Source organism: Pantherophis guttatus, chromosome 1 (assembly GCF_059756535.1).
Source record: "Pantherophis guttatus breed Tessera chromosome 1, ASM5975653v1, whole genome shotgun sequence".
NCBI lineage: Eukaryota > Metazoa > Chordata > Lepidosauria > Squamata > Colubridae > Pantherophis > Pantherophis guttatus.
In genome coordinates this window covers 200318859-200336789 of record NC_142063.1, presented here as the reverse complement: position 1 = coordinate 200336789, position 17931 = coordinate 200318859, and the positions used below count along the sequence as shown (strand labels likewise).

Here is a 17931-nt window from a genome sequence, read left to right as displayed (position 1 = left end):
CTAAATCCAAAGGGATCCTTTATTAGCTTATCTAACATTTGTCTACCACTTAACCCTGACCAATCAGCTTCTTTGACTATTTATCCAATGGCATTCTATAGATCCAATCTATCAAAAAGGACATTTATTCAATAATCCCAGACCAACGTAGCTAACAAGATTATGAACAGCATCAAAGTGGATCATTTTCTTAAGGAGTAAAGGTGTCAGACAGTTCTGTTAAAAGTTTTTATTAAATAGGGCTGCTCTCTAGTTTTAGAAATCTTTTAATGCAGTATCAGATCAAAGTCAGTTAATGCCCCCATTAACACCAAGAGTTTACTGGTAAATTTTAAACATTTTTTAAGCAACATAGCATCTCATATGCTTTCACAGTCACATAAACTGTAGATGCTAAAAATAACAAAAGGGGAAGAGAGGTTCAAGTGAGGTTTCTGGCTGAACTTCAATGAGATAAGACTTCACTCTTCCATTCTTAATTGTCTTTTTATAATCAATGTTGAATCACCTAGTGTTGTAGCATTGGTGGCAATTGATTATTTTCTATTAATCTGCAGAGGTCATTCAGCTTTGCAGATATCACTGACCTGTAGCTGGCTATGCCCATATTATAATTTCACCTATTACAAGAAATGTTTTGAAATGACACCGATTTGCAAATTGGTTCATCTTGGAGTGTCTTATGCTCAGATATATATACAGTAAGGTTAAGATAAAGGTTCCACTCGCACATATGTGCTACTCGTTCCCGACTCTAGGAGGCGATGCTCATCTCCGTTTCAAAGCCAAAGAGCAGCGCTGTCCGAAGACGTCTCCCTGGTCATGTGGCCGGCATGACTAAACGCCAAAGGTGCACAGAACACTGTTACCTTCCCACCAAAGGTGGTCCCTATTTTTCTACTTGCATTTTTTACATGCTTTCGAACTGCTACGTTGGCAGAAGCTGGGACAAGTAATGGGAGCTCACCCCATTATGCGGCACTAGGAATTTGAACCGCTGAACTGCCGACCTTTTGATCGACAAGCTCAGCAGCCACTGAGCCACCGTGTCCCTGTATATGTACAATAGATTGCTTTTAATGAGTGCAACACTTCAATCCTCTAATGCCGGGTCATTAACTCATTGTATAGCATTCTATGCACACTACTCTGGAAATAAATTCATAGCTGAACTTTGCCCTGAAAAAATATGCAGAGATTTACAATATAGTTAAACTTATTAACACAAGAGAACCCAGGTTGTCAGTAGATGGGATACGCGGAACAGTGTGCTACTCTATGGCCTATTCTCTATTCAAGGCAGCTGCTCCAGACTGCAATTTCAATACTATGATCTAAGCAGCAAAACCACCAAAATAATCAAACAAGATAAGATGTGGAGCACTAAGCATTTGAAAAACAGCTCTGTGTTTGAAAATAGAGTGTGAATTGCCTTATTTATTAAAAGACTTAACAGCTGAATCTGGCATCAAGAATTTATGAAATATTTTCTATAATTTTCTTATAAATCTGGTTCTCTTCTAAATGTAAAATGACCTATGTAGACAGGGTTTGCCGGCAGTCCTAGATTTCCTACAATATTTGAGCCATTTGCTTAAGCAAGCGAATGCCTACAAAGGGCTATAATTGCTAAGAGAGGCTAAAAATTGCACTGGAGGCATTAGTACAATACATTTTGTATAAAATGTACAAAACATGGCTTTCCTCTCCTTCCTTCATTAATGCTCATTATTGAACATTTCTTCAGGGTAGCGATTACTGATTTTATCCTGCTCTGCCCAAGAACTACTGGAATATTGGTAATAATGCTAGTAGTCCATTATATTATAAGAGGAAAATAAAATCCCTATAAGAGGAATATGCAAACCTATCCTTCACTTTTCAAAGGGAATTAAGTATTTGGTGTCTGTCAAGGGAATAGTAGAATGGATTATATTTTCAGTTATTTCATTCCAAAAGAAAAGCTTTCAATAGTCCTCTGGAACTACTGAAATAGAGGAGTGCAGATTTCAGATTAGAAAATATTTATTTTTCCTTAGTGATATCCTTCTAGTGGTGAAGCATTATCATGAGGATAGGAGTAATTTGGAACTATTGTGTTATTATTTTCTAAGCTAACTCAAAAAGCAGTTTTAAAGCACCCAATTCATATGATTAGCCAATAAAAAAGTTAGTTAATACTACAAGTAGTTACAGCCCAATGATTTTGCTTCTATTATCTATACCTAGATAGTGATCCATTACTTCAGATGTGAAGAATACAACCTAGCCAACCATTTGGAGTTTGTGACAGGGCACAATATAAATCAGAATTCAACAATATCTGGAAGGTTACTGAGTCCCTTTGCTTTATTTACTAAGATTCTAAGGAAGCAGACTCTTGGTATCAGGACCCCAGCTACAAATATTTTAAAAGACCAGCCCTGAGATTTGTCTAACTATATTTTACAGCTGGTATAACATGTACGCTTAAGTAAAAAAAACACCTTGTGAAAATTCATTTTTAGATCAATGATCTGTTATAGAGTAATAATTATGATTAGAAGAAGGGATTGGAAAACCTAAAATCCACTAGCTGTTGCTGAATCACACCTCCCTATTACTGACTGAGACATTCAGGAATTGTGCTTAGCAAAGTCCGGAGGATTATAGGTTTCCCAGCCTTACTTTGAGGTGAATTATGCGTATATGCTACCAGTATAATTTCTATAGGTGAACTGTAGCAACCAACTAGCCAAAAAAGCAAACCGGATGAAAGGGAGAAGTAAAATATTCTGTTCAGACACAGGCAACTGGCTACCTGACTCAAGAGACAAACAGGATCCAGATTGTCTGGCCAAACACTTGTTTCAACTCAGGCAAACTTTGACCTGCTTGTTGATGATCTATCCATCCCCATCTTTGCTACTGTACTTAATAGCCACGTCTTGAACAAAGGGGATTCTGTACAAAGGCCAGCTATTTAGGTAAGTCACATTTTTCTGGCAGAAAAATTACCTGAGGTCTGGAAGTATCTGTCTACTTTTTTGAAGAAGTGGAAGCTCCTCCTAAATGTTTTCTTCCTCCTCCTGTGTCACTGAGAAATATAACTGCTGCCAGAGAGGGGGAAAAATTACTTCATCCATCATTTTAAAGAATTGCTGTTGGTTCCATTCATTCTGAAGAAGAATGTTCCATTTTCTCTTAGTGAAGCCTGGAAACTAAAGGGAAGCAGGAGATGCTGTAGGAAATCTCACACAGTCCCAGTATGAATAGGAGATTATTTGTTTCCCCCAAGTTTATTTTTTAAGACAAATAAGCAAGCGCATGGTATATCTAAGAACAGATCCAGACTCTAGATCCAATTATCAGAAAAGTAGATTTCTATAAGGGAAATGCTTTAAAAAATCCTCTTTAAATATCACTCAATGAAATTCAGATAAATTATACATCTGGAAAGAAAATTTTATTGGATAACCTTTAAGATAAAATCTCCTTAAAATCGCTCCAGGTGTACTCATGAATACATCCATGTAGTTTTTTGTGGAAGCAATACAGAAATATTTTACCACTGATTTGTTTTAAAATGATTTTCCAACCCCTAGGTCTAGCAGACAACCCTTATCATCATTTCTCATCCCAGTATTAACCTGTCCTGACAGCTTCTGAGTTCAGGGTAGATGGGGAAAGAAGGGGGAAGGGGGATGCAAGGTAGATTGCAAGCACTACCTTCTTCCAAATAAGTCAAAAAGTTTCTTTGATCTTATAAGGAAGATATATATGTAGCAATATTTCCTTATCCTATGGTCCGCCACTGAAGATGTTCTTCCTTTATATCTGTTTATACTTCATAGAAACAGATTTTTCTGTGTCTCATATATACCCAACAACTATTACCACATTTTCAGGAGCTCCCCTACAACAACACATGAAGGTGGAAAGCAAATTCCAAGACTTTGAGCTTTTCTACATATGTGTATGGAGAAAAGAGCACAATTAAGGACATTAGGGAACATTTGTTCTGAAAAAATTGGTAGTTCTCATTTCTTTAAAATAGGCATATGGTATAAAAACAACCTACTCACTCAAAACCCTGATATTGATCACATCATGTAATATCCCTTGAAAAGAGGTGCTTGGTAAAGCCTAATGCTTAGAAAAATCAAAAGCAATCCAAGTGAGATTGGCAGAAGATGAACTAACCAAGCATATATCACTTATGACAGAGTTTTATCAACGTTCAGCGAGATACAGACCTGGCAAAATGATGTCCATGAAGTCCTGAATAGTCAGAAGAAGCAATAAAACAAAATGCTGTCACTTAAGGAATGCTTTGATTTTGTATTGAAGTTATGGTTTGGTTGGTAGCATTTCTGTGAGTGATAGCCCAGCGTTTCTGTAAGCGATAAGTATAAAGTTTTATTCTTAAAATAAATAAACAAGTCACATCAGGGGCTTATCTGTGGTTTCTGAAAGCCCTTAGATGTGTCCACTCAAGTGTAATATCAATTTATGATGTCACAATAGCCATTTTTTCCCTCTTCAGTTGGATAGCCTCAGCAGGAGGTCACAATAGTCAATGAAGTACAGATCAGCAATATATTGGCACATATGTTCTCTCAATGAGGAAGAAAGTAGTAGATACCCCTGGACACTGGTTCTCATTTCTGTAAGTAGAATAAAAGGATTGTCCTAAAATCTGACCAGGAAAGAAGTCAAGGAACAAAATAGACTGTTTGTAGTCTATTTCCAATCATCATAAATGATACATTTAAAAAGGAAACTGCTATTAATTATCATATTAACATAGACTAATTGAAAAATTGCTGTGTTACAAATAATAATGTGTTTAATATATGCGCTGGTTTCTTTAAAATATTGTTAGGGCTAGGATCCATGTCTATATATAGAAATATTGGTTTCAGAAATTAAAACAAGAGTAGGAGATTTGCAGAATTACAATTCCCCAAATCCCTCACCAGAAGCAAGTTGAACTTTTGCAGAATTAACAAAACAAGGTTGATTTAACTCAGAAACGCTTCTTGGCAGTTTCTTCAATTTAAGCATTTACTACTCAGTTTATTTAGACCAAATGTCATTGCTACTTTAGAAATTCCACAGTGATTAGGGGTTTTGAAGGAAGTATCTGTGGCTTCTAATACTATACTTTTCTTTTTAAGAAGTTGAAGGAAAAGGATGAAATTTATAGATTTATGGTCATCTGACACTTCGGGGGAGATGATGTTCCATAAAACAGGTACCACAACAGAGAAGGCATTATCTCCAGCAAGTCTGGTGGAGGATTGCATGAAACAATATAAAATGAAAGACCCATGATCTTAAATTGAAGCATTTTTTTTAAGTGCTCATGTGTACTAGATGCCTCAGAGAATGTTCAGTAAGGGTTGGGTATAATAGGGATGTAACTTGGATGTTGAAATTAATCCAAATTGTTTTACATAGTTTCAACGTCCAATTCATATCCCCAAACTAGGATGATGATACTTAATTCTTATTGAACATTCTCTGAGACATCCAGAACATATGAGCATTTTTTGATGCCTGTATTCTAAGCAGATACCAATCGTGATTTTGATCATAATAACTTTTTTTTTGTAATGCTGTTGTATGCATTTGTATTTTTTGTGTTAATTGTGTGCAATAAAACTCTGATAAACTGGCTGAGGTTGCCAGGATTTACGGTTCAGCAGGGCCACATTTCCTGCCATTGCTTGGATTAAAGACTTGCCTACCTCAGATCATTTTATAGAACATTATTATTTACCTTCTTAAGGACATTTGGAGAGGTGATAGGAAACACTAAGTGGTCTGGTACTGTTTTTATTGTTTTAATGGAGGTCAGCATAATATCTTGACATTATTGCTGTTTTAATGTAACTGATGGAAATCAATTTTGTATGTACTAGCTTTATTACCAGACGCAATAGAGGTAAAGATAATTAGCAAAGGGACTACTCTTTTATCTCTTCTTATACTCTAAAAGATTTGCATGTCTTCACATAACCTGCCTCCAATTAGTAAACCCACAGTTCTCAAATTATGTACTGAGGCACTGCAGATATTTTTAATTTGAATCTAATTATTTAATAAATAGAACTGTATTTCCTTTGGCACAGGGGTATTACGAAAAAAATTAGTCAAATACTGAGGGCACCAAGAATGTACCAAGAAACCTCCGGGTTAGACTAATATTCTCAGGATTTTATTGTTTGTTTTCATCCTTCCTTTTTGCTCGATTCTGATTGAACTTTGAATAATAATTCTGACATTCTCTTAATAATAATTTTAAAAGATATAAATGGGATACCCCTGTTTTCCCAATGAGCAACCTCTGGTTGGTCACTGTGTAGAAATCTAATATAGTAAATCAAAAGGTCTGCCTATGAAAATGCACATCTTACCAAGCAGACCACATTATTTAATACATAAATATTAGATAACAGATGTGTATCATATAGTATGACACAAATACAAAATTGTCTTTGGAATTTTTATGGGGTGAAATACTGTAAAAGATAAGCTGGGTAAAACTCTATTATTCATCAACATTTCAGTTTCAGCACTTTGGATCAATCTGTGGGAAAACACACACTTTCAAAGAATTAAAGATGTCCTAAAAGGATCATATACGACAAGAGAAAAACAAATTTCAGTTTTAAAAAATGTATCCGTACTTACTCTAGCTTGTATTTGTGGACTTGTATTTTTCTTGCTATATTTGGAATGCTTAGATCTTCTGCTAAAGAAAGAGCAGCATAATTTGAACCACAGTAAGAAGATAACATTCCAAACAGACTCTGAATCCTCAAAAAGCTATTTTCAGTATGTTCAGAAAATTAGGCCCACAATATGTGTTTTCTTTCAAGACGAAGCGTTCAAGCCCTCTCATAAGCTGTCTCACTAAGTCCCCTCCACAGTCCAAAATGTGCAGTACTCTGGATCAAGTGCTGTATCTAGATCAAGGAGACCAAATCAATAACCAATTCCTTGAGTGATTTTAGGACAGCATCACTCAGAAAAATATTTTTTTATTTCCTTTCATATATATAGAAACAAAGAGGGGAAATATTAAAAAAGTAACAAGAAACAAAAAGAAATGGAAGAACAAGGACAATATATAAAGTTCTAAATTTTTATATTGTTATTTTATGACAATAAGCTACCCAGAGTCTCATGGATGGATGGATGGATGGATGGATGGATGGATGGATGGATGGATGGATGGATAGGGAGATAGGGAGGGAGGGAGGGAGGGAGGGAGGGAGGGAGGGAGAGAGAGAGAGAGAGAGAGAGAGAGAGAGAGAGAGAGAGAGAGAGAGAGAGAGAGAGATTCTAATATAGGTAGAAAACAGCCAGACTTCTTAACGTACATTAAATTTTGACCTTTTTTTTTCTTGCTTAATCGTAACATGCTATTAACAATCTGAAACTAAATATAAGGTGACACTCTCTATTTTATAAAATGACTTGGCTAGGGTTTATGTTTGTTCAATCCATTGTTCTTCATATGATTTTCAAATATATCATTGCATATATCATTCAAATATCACACGTACATTCATAGACAAATTGCTTTTCCCCAAAGCATTTTAGTAGTCTATGGTCATTAAGCCGAAATGAAAAAAAAGTAGAGTACCTTGGTAAGGTATGTATCCCCTTCTGAATGCTAATCTTTTCTAAACGTTCTCTATGGTGTCCAATAAATATGAACAAACATTTTGTTCAACTGTTCTCATTTTAAGACAGGAATCATATTTAATATTAAGACCCTTCACTATTGGTTGGTTGTTTTGGGATAGTCCAATTCTTTATCCAACATTCGTGGCAATATTTAACATTCTTTTATGAAGTACTGAAGTAGATTTGGAATAATCCAAAATACATTTCAATACTAACAGTAATTCAAGATTTTTAAATGTTGTCTGCGCCAAAATCAAATAATATTTTAGTGAATAAAACACCATTTGGCAATTTTATATAAGCCATTTTTTTCTTGTAGGTATTCAGTTGACTGGAAATTAATTATTCAAAATGTTAATATCCTTATTTCTCCATAAATTTCAAAAACCCCTATTGTTTGGGATTTTCAAACTGGAATGTCCGGTTTGTTATGTGAATAAGAGTCAAAACTATATAGCTAGCACAAGGTCTAGCAAATATGCCTTACAGCCTTTAAACAGAATTACAGTAGAACTGTGATTAACATAGACCAAAATTCCCATCATGGTATTGTGGGAATCAGATAACAACTTAATTGTGCTCATGGTGGTCTTTTTAATTTGGTTGCTGTTGCTGCAGTCAAAATATATGCCTAGTGATAAAGCTACAAATCAGGAAAATTAAATCCTCTAAAATCACATGGTAATCATAGTTTAGATTTTAAAAACCTAGCAGTTTGTCCTTCCCATATAAACCTTCTTAATAACTTATCTGTTTGAACTAACTTTAAGATAGGGGATTCCTCCGAGTATATAATCTTGAAGTGACATTAATTTTTACAGTGTTTATCTTTCCACATAAATTGTTAGGGATTTTTAACCGTCTTAATATCAATATTTATCTGAAATAAACAGTCTGAAATAAATACATTTTTCGGGATAATTATTCCAAGATAATTTAAAAATCCAAACATCAAGTGAAAGCCCAGGTTTTATAGATATCCACAGATGCATTGGGGCCCATACAGTATATGAGAATTACTCCAATTAATGGAATAATTCAGTGGTTCTCTATCTATGGGTCACAACCCTCCACAATAGTTGCAAGCACAATTTGTAGGAGATCACATAGTCTCCAATCTGCCTGGACAGGGCTGGACCAGGGAGAAAGGGAGAGCACTCTGGCAGAGATCTAACTGTCTATGTGAAATCCAGGTTTATACACCCAAACCTGAATCCAAGACACAACTTAAACTGCCAGTGGAAACTATGAGATTTACTGCCCTGGCACCAGCCGCAGAAGCTCCCTGTCTACTAACTGTACTTGCTGGTACTCCCCGTCATCTAACTCAGTCTTTCTTGCTTTCCCTACATCCCACCATCTTTATACTTCATCCTATGTCTTCTGTCAGCCTGCACCAGCCAAGATGAGGAGAACAGGTGGGCATGGTGAAGGCAGCATTCACTCAGAGCCTCTGTGCAATCTCCGTTACCTGGGCTGTGAGAAAATAGCTATTTTAGAGAAGGCAGGCAGAAGCAAGAGTGTCTCCTAGCAAACCTAGACAAGCAGGGGACTACTTCTTAGTGCAAAGGGGAGGCATAATACTGTCTCCTTGAAGGTAACAATAGCAGTATGCAATGCACCTGATAAGGCTTTTTCTGGCCATGCTCCCTTAGGAGAATCAAGGTTGAGGCACAGCAACTTCTCAGTTCCAGAGTTCTCCCAACTTTGGCCTTTCTTCCTTGTTCTGAAGGATCTATACCCATATGGCAGTATGGATTCCTATTTGGTCTAGATAAGTCAGCTTTTAGATTGGCTTGTGCGTGTAAAGCCAGACCCAAGATGGCTGATGCATGAATTAGATTGTTCTTCACTTGTTTTTTGTTTATTTACTGATTGCTTTTTAATTAACAACAAAAAAGAGAAACAAAAGGAAGAAAACTGAAAGATAATGATGGGGATATATACATATATCGTCAAAGAGAACATTTAAAAAACACATAAAAATTGGCTTAACAAAGAAGTGAAAAAATACAACAAAGAGAAAATATGGTATGTTATGTTATAATAACTGTATATGGTTATATTCTATATATAATCTAGTGCTGTGATGGCGAACCTATGGCATGCATGCCAGAGGTGGCACGCAGAGCCCTCTCTGTGGGCACGCCAGCCATGACCCAGCCCAGCTCCACCACACATGTGTGCGCTTCCCGCCAGCCAGCTGGTCTTTGGGTCTCTGCCACGCATGCGTGCGGGTGGAGCCTTCCCCGATCTCTGCAGGTTCCACCCTCCGCAGGTGCCTCTCTGTGGCAGGAATGGAGGAGAAAGCCCGAGCATGCAGGGAGAAACTCTGGAGATTGGGGAAGGCAGAAATGGAGGAGAAAGCCTGGGCATGCGCTGGGGTGGGGAGAAACTGTGGAGATCGTGAGCCCCCTATTGCCCCGTTTTGGGTCGGAAAAGCCTCCTGCACCAACCTGAAAGCCAAAATAGGGGCCGGGGCGCATGCACGGGGACGCACATGTGCAGGGAACATGCACACATGCGCAGGGGTGGGTCACATGCGCAGGGGGCACTCGTATTGCATTTTGGGGATTGGGGCACGCACGTGGATGCATGCTTTGGGCACTCACTTTTGTTAACTTTGATGGTTAACAAAAAGGTTAACCATCACTTATCTAGTGCAAATATTATTCAAGTATGCATATATTTCTAACACATTTATACAACTATCATTTTAACTTCTTATATTCTGTATAAATGAAGTCCCATATTTCATTATACTAGTCTATGCAAAGTCTATGTCTATATGCAATCCTCTTGTAAATGGCAAGTGTAATTAGGACTCCAGCCCTGACAAATCAGCCATCAATAGACACATAGAAATAAACCATATTTACACAGCATTCAAAAGAGACAATAAAAAAGCTAAGAAAACAAAACAACCAGAAAAGATCCTCTCCAGCCAACACCCATATAAGCAGGAATTAATACCAGACAAACTATCAAGCAGAAAACAATACCCTAATCAAGGAACTACTGATGACACAAGCAATCAAGCAGACAAACAGAAAATGATGCTCTAATCAAGGAACTACCAAGGAGAAAACCACATGCCCACCAACACTGGTACATCAAGCTACTGTATATAAACAAAGAGAAAATCCCATACTCAGGCTCATGTAGTCAAATAATGAAATATCTGCAAACAAACAACCAAGCTGAGAGAGCACTAAGGACTTCATATCCATTCTCGCATCCAAGCATTCATCAATATATACCGATACATAGAAATGCCACAATACAATCCTATATTTATATACTCACCTATCAGAATTCATTAATACATAGTCATCTACACATGTAGTAGAGTCAATTCCTTGCAATATTGATCTTGAGCTGAGCCTGATTAGTAGCCCAATTAGTGATGAAACCAACAATTAAGCATATATGCCTTAAGAAGTATTATGTGTAATAATTGATCCCATTTCTTCTTATGCCTGTGAGTATGGAACAGTCACATTTCAATCCATCATCATTGCCCAATTCTTATGTCACAAAGTATGGCCCCTAAGTGGAATGTATGTTAACATACAGGTAATTCTCAACTATTTGTTTAGTGACTGATCAAAGCAGTAGTGGGTTGGTACCGGTTTGCCCCGGATCGGGCGAACCGGTAGCAGCGGCAACACGAGGCTCTGCCCACCTGCCTGGACATCTCTGTGTATTGGCAGAAGCACTGCACGTGAGCGCACCCACAAGCAAACTGGTAGTGAACGAAATTGAAACCCACTACTGGATCAAAGTTACAACAGCGCTGAAAAAAGTGACTTATGACTATTTTTCACACTATTGCAGCATCCCCATGGTCACATGATCAAAATTCAGACAACAAAATTGGCAACAAGCTGCAGTGTCCCAGGGTCATGTGATCATCTTTAGCGACTTTCTGACAAGCAAAATCAATGGGGAAGCCAGATTCACTTAACAACCATGGTACTTACTTAATAACTGCAGGGGTACACTTAACTGGGGCAATGTCAGAACATGGGGTAAAACTCACTTAAGTGTCTTGCTTGACAATGTCAATTTTTGGCTCAATTGTGGTCGTAAGTCGATGACTACCTGTACTTTGGAATCTGAATGTAGGATGTTTCAGCATTTGCCTGCAGAGCAGCTACAGTATATACTGCTCTGGTGCTTTTCATAATGTGTATAACTTTCCATTCTTATTAAAACATGTTTGCACATTGTGTAATTGCTATTGGAGCTGGAAAAAATGCAAGGTGTGTTGCAAAATTTCTGTGTTGTTACCCTTCCTTCTTCAGTTTTCTGTGTTGTATCTGATGAATCAGGTTCATTCATAGTAGACTAAGTACTTGTCTGGTCTGCTACAGATTCTTTCATTGTTTTGATAAAATGGGTTCTACCTATGGATACTTACAATAGCTGCTCCTATCCTTGACCCCAACTGCCTCAATGCACATCAGTGATTACTGTTGCTACCGTTACTTGATGTAGAAGGAGTCCCCATTTACCAAAAATGTGTAGATAATTTTTGACCTTACTTGTACTTTTTTGGATTAAAATTATAGGGCACAGCATATATTTTTAAAAGATCAATGATATTTTCCTATAAAAACCATGCCTTTAGCATTGTCCGTTGTAGCTAATACCAAGAAAGTGATATATGACCAAACTGCCTTCATTACCAAACTCAGGAGGAGGCATCTCTCTCTCTCTCCCTCTCCCTCTCCCCCTCTCTACTCCATATGTGTGTGTGTGTCAGTGGTGGATTGCCCCCTGTTCGCACCGGTTCTACAGAACCAGTAGTAAAACCGGCGGGAGGCTCTGCCCACCGACCCCAACATCATCAGAATGCTTCTGCGCATGCGCAGAAAAGCGTGCACACATGCGCGCAAGCAAAGCAAGCGTGCACGCGCAGCCCCGTTGCAAATCAGTAGTAAAGGTAAGTAGAACCTGGTGTGTGTGTTTGTGTTGTTGTTGTTATTGTTGTTGTTGTTAAGATTGGAAGATCAAATATTTGAATTGTTACAAAAATGGCCAAAAAACGAGCCATTTTTGCCTGGTTCTAGCCTGCAGAATGCTTGTGGAGGTGGGGGGGGGAGGTTAGAAGAGACAAACAAACAGGCAAAAATGGCCCGTTTTTGCCCCAAAACGAGCCATTTTTGCCTGGTTTTAGCCTGCAGAATGCTCGTGGAGGCGGTGAGGGGGTAAAAAAGCAAAAAAAACCAGGCAAAAATGGCCCATTTTTCACCTTCACCACCTCCACAAGATAGAGAGAGAGAGGGAGAGAGAGAGAGAAAGAGAGAGGGAGGGAGGGAGAGAAGGAAAGAGAGGGAAAGAGAAAGAAAGAGGGAGAGAGAAAGAGAGAGAGAAAGAGAGAGAGAGAGAAAGAAAGAAAAAGAAAGAGAAAGAATGAAAGAGAGAAAGAGGGGGAGAGAGAGAGAAAGAGAGAGAGGGAAAGAGAAGGAGAGAGAGAGGGAGGGAGAGAGGGAGGGAGAGAGACAAAGAAAGAGAGACAGAGAGATGGAAAGAGAGAGGGAGAGAGAGAGGGAGAGAGAAGGAGAGAGAGAAAGAGAGAGAAAGAGAGAAAGAAGGAGAGAGAGAAAGGGAAAGAGAGACAGAGAGAGAAAGGGAGAGAGAAAGGGAGAGGGGAAGAGAGACAAAGAAAGAGAGAGACAGAGAGAGAGAAAGAGAGAGAGAGAGAAGGAGAGAAAGAGAGAGAGAGACAAAGAGATAGAGAGAGACAGAGAGAGATTTCTCAAGCTCCTTGGGGCTGAGAAGAATTGCTGCAAAACTGAGTTTTCTGAAGTGGACCACTAGACTCCTAAACCACTGAAAAAACTATCTAGTAAAAAGAAAAGGCAACCAACAGAGCAACATGCAAACAAAAGCAAATAAAACACCCCCAGGAGCAAAACAAATTAAAGTTTAATTTGTGTGCATTGTTCAATGGACTGTTAAATTGGCCCACCCAGCCACATGCCCACCTAGTCACATGACCACCTAACCACGCCCTCCCAGCCGATCCGGCCGCCCAACAGTTTGAGAGACCATGAATTGGCCCCCTGTTTAAAAAGTTTGAGGACGCCTGCCCTATACCATTTCAGTCAAGCAACTGTCCAGTCTCTTCTTAAAAATCTCCAGTGATGAAGCACCCACAACTTCTGAAGGCAAGCTGCCCCACTGGTTAATTGTTCTCACTGTTAGGAAGTTTCTCCTTAATTCCAGGTTGCTTCTCTCCTTGATTAATTTTCATGCATTGTTTCTTCTTTTGGTGCTATGGAAAATAAGTTGACCCCCTCTTCTCTGTGGCAGCCCCTCAAATACTGGAATACTGCTATCATGTCACCCCTAGTCCTTCTTTTCTCTAAACTAGCCCTATCCTATTTCAATAAAATTGTATGATTAAATATCTCCTCATTTAAATCATTTCCCGTGGTCAATGTTCAAAGTGGCCTTTTAACAATAAAACAAGATGCAACAATTAGAAAATTGCTGCTTCAGCTGGATTGTATTTTTGTGTGCTGTGCCAGCATAGGTTACAGCTGAGTCAGACTGAGAAGCAAACAATCCTGATTTCCTCTGCTTTCCTAGATAATTTATAAATACTTGGAAGCTTCAACCAAGTGGGAAATGCAAGTAAATAAGGATCAAGCAACCAAATTATATGTTGCACAATATACTTCATTCTTATCTAGATTGTGGACAGAAGTTGATGTATGACAGACATCAGACCATCTTCCTTTTCCTGTTCTTTCCCTGGATCATGAATAACCACTAGAGGTTGAAGTTGAAGTACCCTGTTTCCCCCAAAATAAGACATTCCCTGATAATAAGCCCAATCAGGCTTTTGAGCCCATGGCAATAAGGCCAAGCGCTTATTTCAGGGTTTAAAAAAATATAAGACAGGGTCTTATTTTCGTGGAAACACGGTATTTATAGTCTCCTCCCCCAAAAAAGATACAGTGCAACAAAATGAAACCTGTAGCTATCAGATATGGTTATCAGTACGTTAAATTTACATTAAATTATAATGTAAAAGAGAATTTCTATAAGATGATATATAAATTGGAGTATGCCTCATATTTTAATACAGAAAATTTTGAAAATGAAGATAAAGATCAAACCAGAATTTTTCCTTTTGGGCCTAATGGTAAAAGACCTGGAGAAAAAAAATGGAACTTTGTTACTATATATGTTGACAGCAGCAAGGCTATTGTATGGACAAAAATGGAAGGACACTTCGATTCCTACCATGGAGAAATGGTTACAGAAGTTGATGGAGTTGGCTGAAATGGCATAATTGACTATTTTGATTAAAGAAAAGAATATAAATACTTTTGTTTCCACATGGAGACCACTTCTGAATTTACACAAGATTAGGTTAACAACTCTTAATGCCTTTTTGGCAATATTGTTACAGTCGGCTCTGGCACTTAGATCTTTAGAGATGAGTACTCCAAGATCCTTGACAGAGTGAGGGTCGTCTACAAGGTCATGTCCATCTAGCTTATATTTTATGTTCTCATTTTTTTTTTTTTTTTTTTGCCAATATGTAAGATAGAGCATTATTAATATGTGGTGACACATAGCTATACACCCATACTTTAACTATAACTAAAAATGTATCAAGGCTCTATCTCAATGTCTGATGACTGTAGAAGTCTAGATAAGTAAAAAGAAGCTTAGTCTCCATCACAGCAAAGACTGTGAGTGTAGCAGCTAATAGGTTACAGTAGACTTTTTCGCCTTGGCCAAGGTTACCTTTCCTCTGTGCAGAAGATGTCTGCAAATTGGGATCCTCCTGGACTCACAGCATCCACTGTAAGAGCAGGGAGAGACCGTATAAGCAGCACCTTTACAGAAACCCACTCTGTTGGCAGTCACTTAAGCAATTGTCACATTGTGTTTCAGCTAGAACAGCTACTACAGGGAACTAGTGCTCAGGACCATTCAGAAGCTAGAGCTGACCCAGAATATACAGGTTTGAGAAGTAAGAGACACATTGCATTTCATCCATCTTACATCTCTACTTGGACAGCTGCATTGATTGCCAATTGGCTTCTAGGTGCCATTCAAGGAAACACTTATTACCATTGAAACTGCATAGAATAGTATCTGTGAGGCTATTTACTCCAGGGAGAATCTATCCATCTGATGCAGGGGTGTCAAACTCGTGTCATCACAGCAGTGTCACGTGACATATCATGACTTTTCCCCCCCCTTTGCTAAACCGGGAGTGGGCATGGCCAGTGTGTGATGTATCCAGCCCGCGGGCCGTGGGTTTGACACCCCTGATGATGTATCCCAGTAGGGAAGACTTGCTATAGGTCCCAATCTCTAGGAACGTTGCTATCAGGAACCCCAAGGCTGAGCCTTTTGTAAGGCAGCCACTTTCTTTTCGAACTGAGTGCTAAACCCATCCTTGATTTTTGTAGACTGGGGAATACAACAGTGGGATAAATAGTGTCCTTGTGTTATGCTGTATGGCTCTTATAATATTTTACCCTGAAGACATTTTGATTTATACCACCACATATAACATTGCTGGGTTTATTTATTTTTCTTTTTGCATTCATATTTTTTTTAAAAAATCTTAGAAATTAATCGTATAGATGCCTATATACCACAAGGCACTTATGGGTGCCTCTGTGTGTGTGTCTGTGTGTGTCTGTGTGTGTGTTTGTGCATGTGTAGGCTGTGGAGATATTTATATACACTCATATACACACTTTGAAAAGCTACTTCTGACATTCCCCCCCAGTTTTTATTTTACTGGGTTAGTTTTGCTAGAACTATTTTTAAAGCCACATTCATGCACTTCACTAAAAGTTTCTTTTTGTGGCTGATTTATGGCCTCCAGGGCTATAAGGGGAGAACTACAGTTCCAACCCTCTGTGGTTCTGCCCTAGAGAGGTGAGGGGCCCAAAAGAGGGACTGACTGAAGTAAACTGAGAAAATGAGTCAGATACTAAGAAAGGAATATGACACAGCCATCACACTGCACACACAACTTACATTTCTAGTACTCCCAGGGGTAGTAAATGAATTTTAAGTAACAGCATGATCATTATCTTCATGGTCACCATAAGCCAACAAACCACACACACACAACCAAGGCCTTTTCATTAAACCAGGGACTGGTTTTGTTATTCATGCTATACTATCTATTACGCTCTCTCAGTTAACCTCTAATGAGCAACTTTTGCTCAAATCATCTGAATCAGTAGGAAACTGAGTTGCAATTTCTCATCTTCAATATGATGCTCGGGCAAGTAGGTAGCGATGGCGGTGGGCAGTTCGGAGAACTGGTAGCAAAAATCCCTGCCCCCGCCCCCCCCCCATGCCCAGCTGAGCCGGGTGATCATCAGAGGCTTTTTTTTTTTTAAATGGCTCTGACGATCCAAGCTCTGACGATCCCAGCTGAGTTGCCTGATCGGCAGAGGGTTTTTTAAACCCTCTGATGATCAGGCAACTCAGCTAGGATCGTCAAAGCCTTTTGAAAGCATTTTTTTACATGGTTTTACATGTAATCTGAGCCTAAGTGGCGTAGGAGGCTGATGCACTAAGGCAGCATTTAACATCCAGCTGCCTGGTTCAATTCTCACCAGGCTCAAGGTCGACTCAGCCTTCCATCCTTTCTAAGGTGGGTAAAATGAGGACCCGGTTTGTGGGGGCAATAAGCTGACTTTGTATAAAATATACAAAAGTATGAAGGCTATTGCTTAACACATTGTAAGCCACCCTGAGTCTCCGGAGAAGGGCGGCATATAAAAATAAATAAAAATAAAATAAAGTAAAATAAATAAATAAAAAATGGTTTTAAAAGTAAAAAAAAAATTGGCCATGCCCACCCAGTCACATTACCCCCCCCCCATACTAAGCCACGCCCACAGAATCGGTAGTAACAAATTTTAGATTTCACCACTGGTAGAAAGTATCTTTTATTCCCTTATATCAGTGCTTCCCATGGCTATTTTAATAATGGACTAATTATACGTATTCTGCTAAAATGCAATACAAATTAAAGTATAACTTTGTTATATGGACTTTCAAAATCCTGTCCTTGTTAACCTCTCCAAGTAAGATGTATTTTAAAAAGAATTAGAATTCAAGCTGAATATATATGCACATGTGTTTCCCTGAAAATAAGACCGGGTCTTATATTAATTTTTGCTCCAAAAGATGCATTAGGGTTTATTTTCTGGTTAGGTCTTATTTTCAGGGAAATGTCGTACTAAATGA

General features: G+C 38.4%; 1 long non-coding RNA gene across 3 annotated transcripts in view; it reads right to left on the bottom strand.

Moving 5' to 3' along the window:
* The window catches only part of LOC117674360 (uncharacterized), a 37645-nt gene extending 33150 nt beyond the window's left edge, over nt 1-4495 (bottom strand). For all 3 annotated transcript variants that reach the window (XR_004593814.3, XR_004593813.3, XR_009621962.2), the window contains exons 1-2: nt 4236-4495; nt 2998-3200 (exon numbers count right to left, since the gene is read on the bottom strand). This is a non-coding gene — a long non-coding RNA (uncharacterized LOC117674360). The remainder of the gene's footprint in view (nt 1-2997; nt 3201-4235) is intronic.
* Between the last annotated feature and the right edge of the window lie 13436 nt (nt 4496-17931).